The sequence below is a fragment of the Petaurus breviceps genome, unplaced genomic scaffold (genome assembly GCF_028583685.1).
Source record: "Petaurus breviceps papuanus isolate PSGF00001 unplaced genomic scaffold, PetGlider_PUasm1.0 91133, whole genome shotgun sequence".
Taxonomy (NCBI): Eukaryota; Metazoa; Chordata; class Mammalia; order Diprotodontia; family Petauridae; genus Petaurus; species Petaurus breviceps.
The window spans coordinates 53,048,719-53,054,454 of record NW_027187419.1 but is presented as its reverse complement, the minus strand read 5'-3'; positions in this window follow the sequence as shown (position 1 = coordinate 53,054,454).

The window sequence follows — 5,736 nt, the reverse complement described above, 5'->3', positions numbered from 1 at the left end:
ATGCTGTAAATGAACAGGTCATCTTTTGTGATATCTAAGGGATCTTCTAGCTCTATTATTGAATTTTACTTGACAATCTTTTTTAAAAAAAAATACAGAAATGTAGAGAAGTGAAGGGTGTTGCTTCCTTAAGAAAACACAGAGGCTCCTAATGCCTGATTCCTCAGGGCTGCTATGTATGGGAGGACTTAATAGGAATAGGAGAAAAGGCAAGACATTCTAGGTGGAGGCAGAGCAGGAGAATGAGAACTTAAGGAAACAGGAGGAAAAGGATCAGGGAAGGCAGGGGGCAGAGGGAAGAGGAAGCAGGAGGAAAAAACATCACTGTAAAGATCCCCAAAATAGTCACACTTTGTTGTTGCTACTGTTGTTTGGTTGTTCCTTGCTTTTAGTGACCCCATTTGGGATTTTCCTGGCAAAGATACCAGAGTGGTTTGCCATATCCTTCTCCAGCTCATCTGATAGATGAGGAAACTAAGGCAAACAGAGTTAAGTGACTTGCCCAGGGTCATACAGCTAGTAAGTGTCTGAGGCAGGATTTTAATTCAGGTCTTCTTATCTCCAGGCCCAGCACTCTATTCACTGCACCACCTACCTGTCTAGATGGAGTTGTACTTAAGTATGAACATGATTCCCTCAGTCTTCTCCAGTCACTGCTAAGAGTATAAGTTCTATTTCTGCAGAAGTGCTTAGAAATCAGGGGTTGGTTAAACAATGAACAGCTGATGGTCCAGTGGATAGAGCACTGGGCCTGGAATCGGGAAGACCTGAGTTCAGATTTGACCTCAAACATTTATAAACTGTTTGACCCTGGGCAGGTCAGTTAACCCCTGACTGAATTAGTTTCCTCAACTATAAAATGAGAATAATAACAGCACCTGCCTCACTGGGTTGTTGTAAGGATCAAAAGAAATAATAAGCGTCAAAAGTGCTTAGTACAGTGTCTGGCACATACTAGAACTATGTGAATGGTTATTCCCTTCCCTATTTATCCCTTCCCTACTATGGGTCAGGAACTGTGCCAAGCACTAGAGACAGAAAGAAGGGCAAAAGGCAGTCTCTGCTCTCAAGGAGCTCCCAATCTACTGGGGGAGATAATATGCAAACAACTGCATTCCCCCCAAAAAGCTACATAGAGAATAAATAGGATAAGATCAACAGAGGGAAGGCATTCGAGTTAAGAGGGATTGGGGAATGCTGCTTGTAGAAGATGGTATTTTAGCTGAGACATGAAGGAAGCCAGGAGGCAGAAATGAAGAAGGAGAGCATTCCAGGCATGGGGGACAGGTAGAGAAAATGCTTGGAGTTGGGAGATGGAGGGGATCATTCAAGGAACATGAAAGAGGTCATTGGATTGAAGAGTACGTGGAGTGGTAAGATGGAGGAAGACTGGAAAGGTGAGGGTAGGGGAGGGTAGATTATAAAGGACATTGAATACCAAAGACAAGATTTAATACTTGATATTGGAGATGCTAGGGAACATTTGAGCTTGTTGAGTAGAGGGATGATATGGTCAGAGCTGCATTTTAATAAAATCACTTTGACAGGTGAATGGAATAAGGACTGGAGTGATGAAAGATAGAGCAAACAGACCAGGCAGTGGATTATTGTGATAGTCCAGACATGAGGAGATGAGGGCCTGCACCAGGGTAGTGGCAGTATTAGAAGAGAAAAAGGAGTGTACACACACACACACACACACACACACACACACACACACACACTCACACACACACTTTCTCTGTCTCTCCATATATACATATGTGTGTCCGTGTATGCATATATGTGTATGTATGTGCATGCATATGTGCATGTCTATATGAGTGTGTGTATACACACATATATGCATGCATGTACGCATATATCTATAGATATAAACGATGTTACAAAGGTGAAATTGACAGGCCTTGGAAGACATTGAAATATGGAGGGTGAGAGATATTGAGTTGAAGATGACCCCTGGGTTATGATCCTGGGAGATTGGGAGGTTATTGGTTCCCTCTACCTTAATAAGGGGGTTTAAAATGGGATTGGGTTTGGAGAGGAAAGATAATGAGTTCAGTATGGGGCATATGGAGTTTGAAATGTCTAAAGGACATCCAATTCAAGATGTCTAAAAGATAGTTGGAGGGGCAGCTAGGTGGCACAGTGAGTAAGAGCGCTGGCCCCAGAGTCGGGAGGACCCGGGATTGGTTCCGGCCTCAGATACTTAACACCCACACAAAAAAACTGGCGGTGTAACCTTGGGCAAATTACTTAACCCCAATTGCTTAAAAAAAAAAAAGATGGTTGGAGATGCAAGCTGGAGAGGTGAGCCTGAAGGTCAGCAGAGGTTAGGACTGGATAAGTAGATTTGAGCATTGAAATAATCATTGAATCCATGGGAGCTGATGAGATCACCACCTGAAAAGTACAGAGGAAGAAGAGAAGACAGCCTAGGACAGAGCATCTGTGAGACAGCAGGGTTAGTGGGTGTGACCTGGTGAAAGAAGACTGAGGAGTGGTCAAGGTAGGAGGAGAACCAAGAGAGAATAGTGTCCCAAAAATCTAGAGAGTTTAAAGAAAGAAAGGAGTAAAGTGAGGCTGTCAAAGAGCACAGAGAATTCAAGGAGGAGAACTGAGAAAAGGCATTAGACTTGACAATTAGGCAATCGCTGGTAACTTTGGAGAGAGCTGCTTCAAAGTGGCTGAGAAAGCTCAGCAGGCCTATATTCAAATCCCAGCTCTGTTACATCCTGTGAGATTATAGGAAGGCCACTTTATTTTTCTAGGTTTGTTTCTTTATCTGTAAGAAAAGGAGGTTGAGCCAAATGATCTCTAAATTCCTTTCCAGCTCTAAAATCTAGTGATTCATGGATCTGGAGCTGGAAAGGACCTCAGAGGCCATCTAGTCCGAATTTTTCATTTTACAGACCAGGAAACTGAGGTCCAGGGAGATTGTGGATTGCCCTCCAGGTCTTCTAAATCCCAGTCAGTTAATTCCACTTTACTACCCTTTGTGTAAATCATTTCAGTCCCATCTGACTCTTTGTGACCCCATTTGGGGTTTCATGGCAAAGGTACTGGAGAGGTTTGCCATTTCCTTCTCCAACTCACTTGACAGATAAGGAAACTAAGGTAAACAGGGTTAAGTGACTTGCCCAGGGTCACAGCAATAGAGAGTGTTGATTTGAACTCATGAAAAAGAGCCTTACTGCCTCCAGATCCAGCACTCTATCTATCCACTTTGCCATCTACCTAACCAGCTATACTGCTCTGCCTCTTAATTATTTATGACCTGTCACCTGCCACTGGGGTCCTGATATGCTGAAGTAAATTCCAATTTCCAAAGTACAGCCTTCAAGGACTCTGGGTATGCAGAAAATAAAGAGAAAATGAATAAAAAGAACACCTTTTCTCTCTTACATCCCAATGCAAGAAGGGTCGTAAGAATTATTTTTTAATTTTTTGGAGGATAAAAATGATCACTTCAAATGACCTATATTTTAGAAAGAATAGGTGGAAGATGTTTGCAAAATTCATGTGGAAACCAGTGGAGAGAGGCCTGAGCTGAGAAGATATAAAAGGTGACCTTTATTATATTTTTAGTGCTACTGCTGGCCTCATCTGATTCGTGGTGTGTTTCAATGGCCTTTGCTCAATGCCTTGATCCCTGTCTCCCTACCACTCATCAGACAAATGGGAAGCAAGCCTGTCCCATCCTAGGTATGATCTCAAAGACTGTAGATTTAAATTCCACTGTTAGAAGTCTTATGTTAAAAAAAAAAAAAACAATTCCATGGCAAGACTGTCCAATCAAGACTTAGGCATTTTGTGGAATGACTAAAGAAAAAGTAAACAAATAGAACAAAGTCTCCAAAATGAGGGGGTTACTTTAAGAAAACAGTGATGAGAAATGGGTTGGGCAATCTGGTCTTTTCAAAGTGACTGTTGTTTGCATTTCCAATCTAACTCCCCCTGCATCGCTTCGGTAATGAGAAGATGAATTTATCGAAGTTTTTCGCTATACTTAAAGAAAGGATATAGAAAATGTGTACTCTCAAATTCAATTCAAACATCTAAGAAGTGCCTACTGTGTGCAAGACACCGCGAAGATATAAAGGCAAAAATGAATTGGCCTCTGCCCTCAAGAGATTTACCTGCTACTCATAATGGAAGGAGGTGGGGGGGCGGGGGCTGGGAAGCAATGCAGCAAGCACAGAGATAAGCAAGAACAGAACACGGTCATTTGATGAGGGATAGAGCAGTAGCAATGGGCAGTACCCAGAAGAGGCTTCATGGAGGTGGTCATCCATTCTCATCCTTCCTGACCCATCACCCAACAAGCTAACCATCTCTCCTCTTTGAAATGATGTCTTCCATTGACTTCTCTGACACTATGTCATCTTGGGTCTGTTCTTACCTCTGAAGCTTGCTTATGAACTTTCTTCAAGGTCAGTCTTTGGCCCTAATCTGCTCTCTCTCTCCATATTCCCCCTCACCTCTATGTTCACAGTTCCAAGTGTCTGACCTTGCTCTGAAATCCATCTTCTTGGGCTACAGGATATTTCTTCACCAACTTCTCGCTAAATATTGACATGACTCTCTTCTGGCTGTCGGTCAATCAGTACGAATTTATTAAGCACCTACTATGTGCTGGGCACTTTGCTAAGTGGGATGCAAAGAAAGGCAAAAGACAGTCCCTACACTAAAGGAGGTCACATTCATAGATGAGACGGCATGCTGACAATTATGGACAAACAAAATCTAAATATGGTAAATGGTGTCCAGTTGTTTCAGTTGTATGCAATTCTTCATAACCCCATTTGGGGTTTTCTTGGCAAAGACACTGGAGTGGTTTGCCAGTTCCTTCTCCAGCTCATTTGACAGATGAGGAAACTGAGGTAAACAGGATTGAGTGACTTGCCCAGGGTCACACTGCTAGTAAGTGTCTGAGGCAGAATTTGACTTCGGGAAAATGAATCTTCCTGATTCCAGGCCCAACTCTATTCATTGTACCATCTAGATGTCCTTATAGGATCAATAGAAGATAATAAATAGGAGAAAGGCACTAATATTAAGGGGGATCAGGAAAGACTTCTCATGGAAGATGAGATTTTAACTGGGATTCGAAGGAAGCCACAGAAGCCAGGGGTGGAGAGAATTCCAGACATGGAGGACAGCCAACATCACTGGAAAGGGATCTTAATTCATAATTCATCAATAGCTGATGAATACAGCATGATTCAATTTGGAGGCAATGCGTCATATATTACAGAAAAATTCCTGAATTCTGAGTCAGAAGACCTGAGTTCAAATTGTACCTTTCTATTCATGAGCTTTATGACTTTGGGAAAGTCATTTAACTTTTCTTTGCCTCAGTTCTCCTATCTCCAAAAACAAAATTCCTGCAAAGACATTTCCTTCCTTCCTTTCTTCTTTCTTTGTTTCCTTTCTTTCCTTCCTTTTTTCTTCCTTTCTTTCTTTCCTTCCTTCCTCCCTCCTTCTTTTCCTCCCTCCCTCCCTTCTTTCTTTCTTCCTTCCTTCTTCCCTCCTTTTCCTCCCTCCCTCCCTCCCTTTCTTTCTTTCTTTCTTTCTTTCCTTCCTTCTTTCTTTCCTTCCTCCCTCCTTTTCTTTCTTTCTCTTTCTTTCTTTCTTCCTTTCTTCCTTTCTTTCTTTCTTTCTTTCTTTCTTTCTTTCTTTCTTTCTTTCTTTCTTTCTTTCTTTCTTTCTTTCTTTCTTCCTTCCTCCCTCCTT